General features: G+C 35.1%; 1 pseudogene across 1 annotated transcript; it reads right to left on the bottom strand.

Moving 5' to 3' along the window:
* Positions 1 to 10,429: 10,429 nt before the first annotated feature.
* Positions 10,430 to 12,300, bottom strand: LOC149577867 (UDP-glycosyltransferase 92A1 pseudogene; annotated as a pseudogene). The gene has a single exon (XR_016363965.1). The product of XR_016363965.1 is annotated as a UDP-glycosyltransferase 92A1 pseudogene (transcript).
* Between the last annotated feature and the right edge of the window lie 1,010 nt (positions 12,301 to 13,310).

Genomic DNA, 13,310 nt, shown 5'->3' with positions numbered 1-13,310 from the left:
GGATTTTAAAAGGAATCTTCGACAATATGTCCTACAAACAATGGTTAAGCTACAAGAAATCCAGAGAAATAGATCAAGACAAGTACATTAGCAAAATCAGATAACCTAAAGATTGAAAATGCTCAAAAACAAAGTTGTTGTTACAAGATCTCGTGCGAGATCTCTGACAAAGCCACGCGAAATTGTTTTAGGCTCGCGCAAAATTATGTTACGACCCGCACGAAGAAAATAGGTGTTGCGTGAAGTTTCGCACGCTCAGGCACTTTCTCACACGACATGCAAAGAATCTTCGCGCGAAGATTCAAAATCCTCGTGCGAAAATAAATAGTCTCGTGCGAAGATTCCCGATTTTGTACAGAATCGTACAGACAGAGAACTTAAAATTTGATTTTAAAAATGCAAAGAAGCCCTGAGAAATTGATTTTCTCAGGCCCCACGGTGGGCACCAAAAATGTATATGTGAAAATGTGGGCTATGCTAATACACACACTTCAACATGGTCCTTATTTGCGGATTCATCCCAGAATGAACATTGGATTGTTCATCCGAAAATCAGCCGGCAAAGCAACCTGTTGCCTTCTATCTAAAGGGAATTGGTTGTTAGATATCCTCGGATTTGAGGTGTTAAGCAACCAAACCCTCTAAGAACGAAAGATTTAAAATAAAATGCGACTAATCTATATGATATGCAAGTAATCTAGATGAAGTGCAATTAATTAATCTAGGAAATAGAAGGCATTAATCTAAATGTATGCATTGTTATTTTAAATGAGAATTTAAATGCAATAAAAATATGAAAGCTAGAAGTTGAGCACTCAATTCAACAACAATTCAATACTATTCAAATTCCAACCTCTATAATGAGGAAATGAGGGTCTCTTAAATAGACTTTCCTGGAATCCATCAACGGTTGAGATCGACAGTCGAGATTGAAAATGAATTTCAGTCATAAAGGAAGATTCCCAAATCAAAGGGAGTTAATTGGCTCAGATCTGAGTGTAAGAGTTAGTCAACTCAGATAGACTTTAGTGTAAAAGCAAGTGATCTGGGTCACTTCTAATTTGATCAGTAGTGAATTGGGAATTTCCTTTTTAAACTAAAGAGAGATTTTGGAGAGATATTTAATTTAATAAAATGAGATATGCTCTCATAATTACCTTTTTCATTTAATTAAATAATTCTATTTAATTAATTAGAGGCACTTTTCTTATTTAATTAAATAACTTCATTTAATTAATTAGGAATAACTTCCCATTTAATTAAATAACTTTGTTTTAATTAATTAGAAGTAAGTTCTCCATTTAATTAAATAATTTCATTTAATTAATTAAAATAGGCATATTTATTAAATTAAATAAATTTAATTCCATAGTACATTAGCCTTAGGATATAATTTAATTTAATTAAAGTATAAGTACTTAATAATTAAATTAAATATTAATTAATAGGTTTAATGTAACTAATATGAGTAAATACTATAGGAATTAAATAAAGAGTATGATGAATGCAGATTTAGGTTTTCTGCATTTGACAATTAAGTCAAGTATCGAGTAGCAGAATAAGAATTGCCTAGTGACATAGGACTTTAGAATCAATCAGAAGTAGACCAGAATTGGTTGAGATGGAAATGAGCCAATTTTGGGGTATTACACCAATAATATGATCGGTGGGATGATTCTTTAGCAAGTACTTATTTGGTTTCACTATCTCAATTCTTACTTCAGCTCTAGGTTCACTCCTTGGTTCTTCTCTTTGTTCCACAATCTATATATCATTCTACAATTTTGTCTGTCTCATAAAATATATCAACATTCTCTTGGTTATTCTTTGGATTAGTCTCTTCATTAGAATCATAATCAAGCATTCTTTCTTAAATTCCAAACTTCTGATCAACTCTAACATTTTATCTCTCAACAATAGTCTTAGTTCTTTGATTAAAACATCTTTTTTTTTTCTCTTCAATGAATAACCAAGAAACATACCTTCGTCACTTCTTGAATAAAACTTACCAATGTCATATTCTCTCTTAATGTAACACTTACTTCCAAAAATTATGAAATACTTAACTGAGGGTGCATGACCAAACCAAATATCATAAGGGGTCTTACAAGTACCTTGTCTAAATTGAACTCTATTTATTATATATACTACTGCATTAAGTGCTTCTCTCCAAAATATATTCAAGACATCATTTTCAAACATCATAGTTCTTGATGTCTCTATTACTAGTCCATTTCTCCTTTCTACTATACCATTATGCTTAGGTGTCTTTGGGGCTGAGAGTTGTCTTTTAATGCCATTTACTCACAAAATTTGTTCAACTCATTTGAGGTAAAGTATCCTCCTCTATCAGTTCTTAAAACACTTAATCTTTAATCTAGATTCATTTTTAAATCTCTTCTTAAACACTTTAAACTTCTCAAATGCTTTAGATTTATCTCTAAGAAATGCTACCCACATCATCATAGTAAAATCATCAACAAGAATCATGAAGTAGCTTTCACCATAGAATGATCTTATCTTTGTAGGACTACTCAAGTCTCTTTGTACTATCTCCAATTTTGCTGATGTACTAAACTTTTTTATCAGAAAGGAACTTTGCTTCTGCTTTTCTATAACACATTCGTCATATACCATGTTAGCAGGCTTCACTAGTTCAGGTAAATCTTTAATAGCAAGTGCACTTCTCACTTTCACAATGTTATCAAAATTAATATTACAAAACCTTTTGTGCCATAACTGACTATTATCAACTTTAGCAACCAAGCATGTCATCTCTGTAGGGTTCAATTGAAAAACATTACCTCTTGATCTTGTGCATGTACCAATTAGCTTACCATATTTATCCTTGATGATACATGTCCTTTCTGTAAATTGTAAGCAATATCTCTTGTCAACCAATTGTCCAACACTCAAAAGATTATTTTCAAACCATCAAAAAAATAAACATCATCATTGTTCATTTTACCATCAAGAGTAATAGATCATATTCCCTTTATATGACAAGTTGAGTTGTTTCTGACTCTGAAAATTCCTCCATCACAATGGTTGAACCAAACAAATTTGTTCATATCACTAGTCATATGATGTGAACAACTACTATTTATGATCCAATCAGATTTCTTCTTTTCAACTTGAGACACTAACGCCTTTTCTTCTCTAACTTCTTTTTTTTCAAGAACTTCTTTAATTGCAAGAAATCCTAGTTCATCACTTTCATTATCACTTTCACTCAAGAATATTTACACATTAGCTTCCAGATCTTCATCATTTGCTAGGCTTGAAATTCATCTTATACTTCTTTACTCTCTTAGGGCATTTAGAAGAAAATTGACCATATTCATTACAAGTCTAAAATTTATAGATTTTCTTACCTTTGGGTTCTCTTTTAACAAGTAAGGCAATTCCTTCTTGAATCTTTCTGTCTTCTTCAGTTCTTCCTCTATTGCTCCTAGCAAAATCTCTGCTAGTTCTTATGCTACTTGTCAATGTAGGTCTAACACTCAATGTGAATGTTGTCTCAATTCTAGGAAAATCTCCACTCTATCTCAAACTTATCTCAAACTTATCTTTGTTGCTTCCAATCTTCCAAGAAGATTTTCTCTTGTGGATTTTTTTGTGCATGGTATAACTTGTTCAATCATTTGCGCTATATACTTATATGCAGGTGTCAAAGTTTTCAAGATCTTTCATACAATTTCATCTCCATCTTGTGTTCCATCACAAGCCTTAATTCCTATAATAATTTATGATAGTATACAAAAATAACTTGTTATAGATTCATCTTCCATAATTTTAGCTTCTTGAAACAAAAATATATTTACAATCTAACCTTCTTAGCATGTGTATCACCTTCATAAGTAGACTGCAAAGATTTCCAAATTTCATGTGATAATCTTAAAGCTTTTACTGTATTTTTTTTGAAGAAGGACTGAAAAGAGTGCTTCTCTAGAAAGCATGTTACACATGAATAACTCTCTTTGTCTTTCAGTACAATATTCAACCTTTTCTTCTTCAATCACTTATTTCTCATTCTTAGTAATCAACCTATAACCTGGACCCATGCATAGAAAATGTGTCTTTATCTTTGCTTTCCAACTGTCATAGTTGATTCCATCAAACTTTGGACTATCCTTTATGAAATGACTCACCATAGATATCCTTAAGTTGTCAAGATTTTCCTTCAAGGACTTGATGCTCTGATACCAATTGTTAGAAAGTAAAGTCCACAAAGATAATTGAGTGGGGGGGGGGGGGGGGGGTGTTAGGGGGGCCAAAGGGGGGTTCAATCAATTATCCAATCAAAACAACATGTATTAACCTTATTAAGCTTGAAATGTCTAATTAGCAAGTGTAATAACCACAAGAAGATAACCATGCAGAATAACACCAAATTTGTTAACTAAGGAACCCCTTGATGAGAGGGAAAACCCTGATGGGGAGGTTACACATAAAATATTGTATTAATATATAAGTTCCTCACAAAAGGATGGACTCTATTAGGAGTCAATAAAATACATTCAGTATATATCAATCCCTGTTAGGAGTTGTGCCAACCCTATTAGGAGTTGTGGAAGGAATAAGGACTTGCTGTCCAAATAACTTCATGGGAAAGAACACCAAACTCACTATCCAACTGGCCTCTATATTATTCCTTTCATAAAAATACCAGAAGATCAACTATCCACTAGCACTCTCTACCAAATGCAATTACTTCACTATTTCACTTTGCCTCTGTTGCACCAAATACTTCTCAGATCTCAACACCAAATCTCCAAACTTGCATCACACAAATCCCTTAGATCACTTATTTGCATGTATTTCACACTTAAAGTTCACTTTCTTTCTTTCTTGTATCGCATTTATAATCACAAGGAAAATAAGTTTCCTTTATACCAAGTCCTCAAATTAATTTGTGTCGCCCTTGAGACTTTCTCAATTTACAATTACAATAGGACATCTTTAAGATATAACAATACATGATACATTACATCATTTCACAATTTCATAACACTATCATCTCACGGTCTTCACAAATATTCACACGTGCATCCTTAGACTTGGCACACTCAACCACGTCATCAACGTGATGTCTTATACTTTTGTCTATTTGTGCTTAACCAGATTCTATCCCTGTTAGGAGATATATTCCAATTACCAAAAAACCACTCCTCTGGAACTCTGTTTGTATACTTTTGTAAATCTTGAGTAACTATCACCGGTCTTTAACTTTCTGCATGTGTACTTAACCACAACATTAGGACACTCTATAGAGCATGTCCTCAACTGCGCTTGGTCTAATCTTCAATCCTTGAACCATATGATCTCAAACACTATTTATTACTATGCTAGTTTTTAGTATGTTGACATCAATGAAAAATGCTTCCATGAATGCAACAAATGAACATACTAGCAATTTTTAGGATTAACCACAAACACAAATAACAATTACATGTAAATATAACAAATATCTTAAAATAATAAATCACACAAAAGAGAACATAAGACACAAATAGTTTACGTGGTTCACCCAATCCTTGGGCTACATTCACCAACAAAAAGTCCAATATTATTATTATCTAGTGATTACAATCAACAATCCCTTACAGCTCAATACCATGGAAGAAGCTACAATCTCATCACACATTATGAAATCCTTAGCCCTAAGGAATTTCATAAAAGTTTTTTGTTACTTACAAAAATAGGGCAAGAATAAGTCATCCAATAGAAAAATAGAAATAGATGCCTTTTACAATAATAAATTCAGTTGAGCTTTTAGGGGCGTTGCCCCGAAAACCCCTATGGGGGTGTTGCTCCTCGACTCCACCTTGTACTGCGACAGGAAGCACACCTAGGGCTTAGCCCTAGGACCCCGCAAGGGACGCTACCCCTTGACCCCATAGTAAAATCTAAGTGAAAACCACATTGAATAAAGTGGGATATAATTAACCTCAGAGTCTAATTAGGCTCCACATCACAGCATAAATCTCCTAAATGCTTCTAGCAATGCTAGGATACTGCCCATAGGAATATCATCAAAATTCATGCTAACAATATATTAGGTTATATTGAGTGATTTTATGAATGTTTAATTGTATCTTGCAATCCATTATTTCCATATTATTTAGTTTACATTCCCATCATTCATATTGTAGCATTTCCTATTGTAACCCAAATTTATTTTTGATATATATATTTGAAGGTTTTTCTACCCTTATCTTGTTTTTTTAAAATAAGACTTAATACTAACCTTTGCAAATAAAGTTGAAAAGAAAAATCTAAGGTTCTCAAAGATTTCATCATATCTTTTAAACATTGAGTGTGTACATTATTTTTCCACACTTATTTTTCCCAAATTAGGGATCATCTTAGGATCTTATAATAAAATTCTCAAGTTCAAATCATAAATCTTGAGTGAGTTATGTTGATTTTAGTAAATTCATATATTTCATGTCAGTATCATCATGACCTCCAAAATAACTAAAGAACCCTACAATACAAGCTAGAAACCATTTTTGGGAGGTGTTGGAAGAGTTATCGTGCACCCTAGATGCCTCTAGATAAAGTTGTTTATAGAGAAAAGTTTGCTAATATATTTCAACAAAAACATGTTGTGTGTTTAATATAATTCTTGCAAATTTGGTTGTATATTACAGATCGAACATGTAAAAAGTGATGTTGTATGTAATATTTTTCTTTATTAAATAGGAATATCATAAAAATATTTACAATTTTTCCCTTTTTGATACTTTCGTAAAAATTGTGTTCGTGGTATATAATGATCTTAAATTTTATCTCTGTCAATTGTAGCACTAGAATAGATGAGAATGGCATTGAAAAATAAGCCAAAACTAATTTAATAAAAAAATAGGTCTCTAGATTGTGTATGAAAAATTAAAACTAATGTCAAGTAATAGTGGATCATCCTACCAATATTGAATGTGGAAACACAAATAACCAATTTGAATAAAACCAACAAATCATAGTTACACTAGGTTTAGATGGAAAACTTCATTTAAGAGAAAACTCCACTAGAAAAAGAGAGAATATACTTTTATCTTTTGATGGACATTGATATAACTGTGAATACACTTAAGTATGCATTGTAATACCACCTTGTGCCTATAAAACATAATATCAAATCCTTATCTCACACCTCCAATCCATGGAAAACATTGAACAAATGGTTTGATCAAAATATGGAAACCAAAAAGTAAGGTATCATTTAGAAATTGCATACCCAACTTTGATAGCATTTTCTCATAATAGTAAAAATGATATTGATGACTTTGCATGGAATACAATCATTATATCCAAAAATAAAAAATGCATCTTCAAACACAATTTTGATTTATAACTTTTGAACAAATCACTTCATGAACTATAACCCTATTTTGAATTCTACTAAGTCATTTGAGACTCATCCTTGATGACAAATTTCATATTCCTTCTTCTAGCATTTAGAGTTGGGGATTACCTTAAATGAGTCCAAATTCATTTATAATAATTATTTTAATATTACATTTCCTCATGAAAACATATGACAACTAACATCAAGTTTCTAAGGGGATTGACTTATAAACTATCTCTCCAATTACATCTAAGAAGTCCATGTACACCTTTCAAGAACGTTCAAGATACATAAAAGTAGTCATGATTTGCAAGGTTAATGGAATCTTAATTGTAATAAATACAAATATCATATAGTTACTTTTAGTAATTAATGCAAGTTGATCGAATAGAAAAACTTTTTAAAAATGATGCAATAAAATTATTGTAAAGCAATGTTTATGTAAACAACAATAATAAATTAGAGATGTAGTCGTAGAGATAAAGGTAGTGAAGATAAATGTACTTTTCTAATTTATTTTAAGAGATGGTGTTTATTATACTACAATTTAATATTTTAATATTTAAATAATTGATTCATTAGTGTACTTAAATAGTTTTGATGATCCTAATAGGAATCAAATTTTATTGAATTGGAGACTATAATGTAATAAGAAATGAAGCTAGAATTGTGTGTTAGGTCAATTTAATAAAGTGGATACCCTCATCCTTAGGTGAAGAACACTTTTTTTTAAAAATTTATTGAAAGAAGCATTTTATTAATAAAAATAAACATTTACAAATAAATAACAGTAGATACAATGCTGACCGCTATAACAACACTAGTTACATTACAACGATCATCCGAGGTAACATCGGTATTGAGACAATTAAAAATGAATAATGCAACTGTTTCCAAAACTCCAGCAACGCACTCGGCAATTCCTTCAAAGTATCAGCAACCAAGACTGAAGTTGCAACCAAGATGTACCTATTCCAAGCTGAAAGCATACCATATTGCACAAGACTAAATGTTGACAGCATGATTAGCTCGAAATTTAAACTTTTCTTCAAAACCACAAAGCTGAAGATTTATATGTTCGAGCGACTTTTTAAGAACCATATTGGACTGAACAGCTGCTTTCAAAGTAAGAAGCAGAGGAAAGAAATTTGAAGTAACCATCAAGTACTCAACCTCAGGCGAATGGAAAGTGTGAGCAAAGACAGCCATACATCTTAATCGCCAGATCTGCTTAAGGATAATGTGCCTGAAGGATTGAATGATAATATTAGGAGCTGGGGGAACACCAAGTAGTGCATTTTTCCAAGACCAAGTTTGAGGAAACAATGACGAAAAAGTGGAATGGAGGAACCTCCAGAGTTTCTGGGCATGAGAGCAGGACCAAAATGTGTGCTTAATCGTCTCTCTTTTACAGCAAAAGGGGCAGTTGGGAGGAGGGTTAATAAAAAAGAGATTGTCACCAATTGGAATTTTGACATGCAAAATTTTCCACGACAACAACTGAGCTTGAGCATTAGCTTTAGACTTCCATATGAGAGCGCTTAATTTGTTCCAGGAGGATCTTTTGAGCTTGCACCGCCACTTATTATTAAGCCGCTGGGAAAGCTGAATGGGAGGGATCAGCTGTTTATACACAGCTCTGAGCGGGAAACTCTGAAAAGTATGAGTGTTGGGCCATCTCCAATCTTTTAAAAAACTATCATGGCAAGGTGTGGACATGAGGCACAACAATTCGGGACTCAAAAGTTGAAGGATATGAAGGATTGGTCTTTTGTAAATGGAGGACAGATTGAACTGGGTTTTGATTTGCTCCCATGATTTCCAATCAAACCTACGCGGGTCCCACAAGTCACGAAACACACAAATACCTTTCTTAAACAGTTGTCTTCCCTTGAGCTGTTTTAAGATAGCTAAAGGGCTATTGTTTTCCTAGACCAATCGGTTCCACCAAATGGAGGAGGAAGCAAAACTTAAACCATGACTTAAGGTCTGATCATACCAACACAATTTCTTCGAAGTAATTTGCCAAGCCCTCCAAATGGAATTAAAAGGAGCTGAACCATGGGTTTTAAAATAGGGGGCCAACAACACTTTATCTTGCCAACCAACTGCATGCCATGATTTTCCAGCAGTAGCTGTTTGAATACGGTACCGAACTAGATGCTTCCAAGGCATATCACCCTCAAACGCCCTTACAATCCATTTAGTGTTGAGGCAAATGCCTTGAGTGTATGGATCAATAATGCCCAAACCACCTTTGTCCCTTGGTTGGATACAATGAATCCAAGAAGTTATAGGCAAACCTTGGTATTTCCCCATTTGTTCCACAAAAACCTTCTAATTAGCTGAGTCAACAACCATACTAATCATACTAATCATACTGTGAAGAACACTTATACAATCACACTAAACAAACAACTTTGTCAATGTCACTAACATGCTAAACTTACCATCAATAATAATAAATGAGCACATATGTAACTAATTGTGTCATAAATGACTCCTCCAAACAAATACATATCAAATTCATGCACATTCCATGTACTAGAAGATTGTACTAAACACCTATTGGGCCGTCTCTTCCACTAGTCAAGACATACGAGTACAGCACATTCAAAGAGATTAGTAAAGAGATTCGTTAGTGACATCAAACAAAAATAGTTTTTTCGCTCTCGCAACTGAATTCTGGTCGAGTTTGTCGTAATTAAACGAACGGCCATCGAAGACTCGTGTGCTCAACGACATCGTTAGGGTAGCATATACAACGACATATGGAATCCATAATTCCACGTATCCTCTCTCATATGAAGCTGCCAAGCAATTTAAAGATGCAAATATGCTATCGAATAAAAACTACGCCCACAACCATGTCGGTACAGTTTACGGGCATTAAAACATGCTGGTCGTCGGCCCTTAAGATAGAAATACTCGCAGTTGTGTCCATCCCCAACTGCTCAAAATGAAGTGAAATAGACAAACAGATAGACAGATGTATTTCTATGATAAAATTCAAGCTTACATTCGAAAACCCACAACTCTGCACAAGAGAAAACAAGGATTGTACAACAGGCAGCAAACTTCACACGAAAGCACAGAAAACTTCTCATATTAAAACGAAATACCAAGCATTACACGTTTCCCCTAGGAGGATTTTGACGACAGAAATAACAAATCGACTTTTTTGATGAATCCGTCGATGTTGGCAAGAGAAGAGGCATTGATATTAATATCGTTATCCCTCCCTCCATCGCACAAATCAGAAAAGGCTTTTCTCGTTGACGCATCCTTCATTTCCATGGCCTTGTTTCTTAATTCCTTTCCCTTCTCGCCCTCCATAACCATCTTCACAATCCTCTGCACCTTATCTCTGTCCACTTCACCATCGATTCCCCTGCAAATCTCGACGCTGACACCAACTTCTTCCTCCAAGAGCTTCGAATTATAAAACTGCTCGGCGGCAATCGGCCAGGAGATTATAGGCACACCGTGTGTCAAGCTTTCAAGAACAGAATTCCACCCACAGTGGCTCAAAAACCCACCAGCAGAACCGTGGGAGAGGATCATTACCTGCGGAGCCCAGCCCCATAAAAGAATCCCCTGTTTCGACTGGTCCATCCGCTCTTCGAATCCCTCAGGGAGAAAATCAGTCGACCCATCGGTAATCTCAACCGGAGGTCGAACTGCCCAAATGAATGGCTGTCCACTGGCTTCCAACCCGAGCGCCAGTTCCTGGGTCTGCCGATACGTGATCCTCACCTGGGTACCGAAGGATATGTAAAGAACCGATCTTGGAAGACGAGAATCCAGCCAGTGCAAGCAGTCGGCGTGATTCGAACGCTGGTTGACGTCGCTCGACTCCCGCAGAACAGGCCCCACGGCCCAAACTTCACCGGAAACGTTTCCTCGCATGTGGTCGATGAATTTCCGTTCGAGCTCGTCGAACGTGTTGAGCAGAGTACCCCAGCTGCGGAGATTACAGGGTATCTGCCTTCTCAAGAAGAGATACCACGGATCCCTCTCGTCCGTGTGCTTGAGGCTGAGGGGCAGCTGGGATCTATGAAACCAGACATGGGGAAGATCAGGGGCGAGGGAGAAAGTATCAGATTCGGTGTTCTTGTGGGGGAGATGCAACCAGAGGGAGTTATAAACACAAGTCGAAAAGGCACCCATGGTCATGAAATTCACCCTCGGAATCCCCAGTCGGTTACATACCTCCAAACTCCACCCGAAGAACATGTCGCTGATGACACATGTCGGTGGAGAGTCGGCATCCTCCTCGCAGAGCCTCCGAAGGAGCTTCTCGAACGGCTTCTCGAGCTGCTCGGTGCTCCGGACGAGCACGAACATGAGATTGTAAGGCAGAGCATCGGTGTTCTCCACGTCCGAAGGCAGACCTTCGATGCCTCTTGGAAAGGGGAGTTCTTGGAGGCGGATTTCTATGTCGTGAACCTTGCAGGCAGATGAGACCATGGGCTTCAGGCGAGCAAGGTTGCGAGGGGTGTTCACGATTGTCGTTAGAAATCCTCCTCTCCTGGCCAGCAATTTGGCAAGCTCGAAGAAGGGGATTATGTGTCCCTGTGCCATCAGGGGCAACAGTACTATGTGAGGCCTCTTTCTTTCTATGCTTCCCATGCTTTCCCCGCGGGGCACGGCCTCGGCCAAAACTGTGTGATCAGATATTTTTCGTTGGAAAAGTATGAGGTGGAGTTTAGCATGGAAATATCGTTAAAGTGGCGACCTTATTATAGGAGTTTGCAGACATCAGCCAGGACGGACTTTTAAAAAGAATGTGCTACGACTTGTGCCGGCAATGGAGGGAAAAGCAATGAACGATTAGAAAAAGTCGGTGTCTAGACGATTTAATATGGATGTCTATTCGAAAGAAATATGAGAATGGTAGGGAAATAACAAAGTAGCTGAGCATGTTGGAATAGTTGATTTTTATGTCCGTCAATGAATTTATGAAGATATTGAATAAATGAATTTATGAAGATACTGATTTATTTTTTGTTTCTAGAAGCAAATTGGATTACTACTTGATGTTGATATATTTGTTTTTATAGTTAATGGATTATAACAATTTGAAGTGGTATATATTTAAATTAGAAATCATTTTAGGATGAGCAATGAGATGTAAGGGGATCTAGATTGTAAATGTTGTCTAATAGTCAAACATATCTTCACCATGCCTTCAAGGATTCAAAGTTTACCATAAGGGTACCATTATACATATTTTTATGTAAGTAGATGAATTTACAAAGATATTTGATATTTTTGTTTCCGGAAGCAAATTGGATTCTTTGATGTTGATATATTTGTTTTTATATACAATAGATTAGAACAATTTGAAGTAGTAAACATTTAAATTAGAAATCATTTTCAATTGTAGAATGACATGTAAAGGGTTCTAAGTTGTAAAAGTCACCGGTGGCTACACAATAACTTTTATCCATCCTTTGCAATGTTAAATAGTCTAAGTCTTTTATATTTGCAATTTTAAATTGCAAAAAGGTGCATATATGTTGCATTGTAGATGGTGTCGTAAAAGTCACCTAATTGTCAAACATGTATTTATCATGCTTCTAAACATTCAAAGTTTAACATATATGAGTACCATTAAACACAATATAGGAGTTCAAAGACGTCACCAAATACTTATTTTTCAAAAGAATGTAACACAATTGGTGCCAACCATAGAGGGGAAGAAATAATGAACAATTAAAGTAAGTGGGTCCGTAGAAGATTTAATGTCGAGTTCTATGTTTGAATGAAAGATGGGAATGGTAGGGAAACACTCTAAGTAGTTAATAATATGATGGTTAATTTTTATGGAACTAATAATATAATTGTCTTTAATTTTTATGGACAAAAATTGGATCTTTAAATGTTGACATCTTTGTCTTTATATATAGATAATAAACACTTGGCATGGCTTTATCTAAATTGGAAATTGTAACTA

This window comes from Cupressus sempervirens, chromosome 1, assembly GCF_028749045.1.
Source record: "Cupressus sempervirens isolate cs-2001-9-10 chromosome 1, ASM2874904v1, whole genome shotgun sequence".
Lineage (NCBI taxonomy): Eukaryota > Viridiplantae > Streptophyta > Pinopsida > Cupressales > Cupressaceae > Cupressus > Cupressus sempervirens.
Note: the sequence above shows the minus strand (reverse complement) of the source record. Positions and strands in the feature narration are given on the sequence as shown.